Raw genomic sequence first — 279 nt, 5'->3', positions numbered from 1 at the left:
AATGGCGCAGTCGGTTAAGCGTCCGACTTCAGCCAGGTCACGATCTCGCGGTCCGTGAGTTCGAGCCCCGCGTCAGGCTCTGGGCTGATGGCTCGGAGCCTGGAGCCTGTTTCTGATTCTGTGTCTCCCTCTCTCTCTGCCCCTCCCCCGTTCATGCTCTGTCTCTCTCTGTCCCAAAAATAAAAATAAAAAAAAAACGTTGAAAAAAAAAAAACAAAAAAAACAAAAAAAAAAGTTGGAAAAAAAAAATAAATAAAAAATTAAAAAAAAAAAAAAAAA

The 279-nt window shown here is 41.6% G+C and overlaps 1 protein-coding gene across 2 annotated transcripts in view; it reads right to left on the bottom strand.

Moving 5' to 3' along the window:
* DDX42 (DEAD-box helicase 42) overlaps positions 1-279 on the bottom strand; it is a 41796-nt gene that overhangs the window by 7834 nt on the left and 33683 nt on the right. The gene's annotated exons all lie outside the window — the stretch shown is intronic.

The sequence above is a fragment of the Herpailurus yagouaroundi genome, unplaced genomic scaffold, assembly GCF_014898765.1.
Source record: "Herpailurus yagouaroundi ecotype Mexico unplaced genomic scaffold, PumYag 206, whole genome shotgun sequence".
Lineage (NCBI taxonomy): Eukaryota > Metazoa > Chordata > Mammalia > Carnivora > Felidae > Herpailurus > Herpailurus yagouaroundi.
The sequence above is the reverse complement of the archived record's forward strand: the minus strand, read 5'-3'. Positions and strand labels throughout refer to the sequence as shown.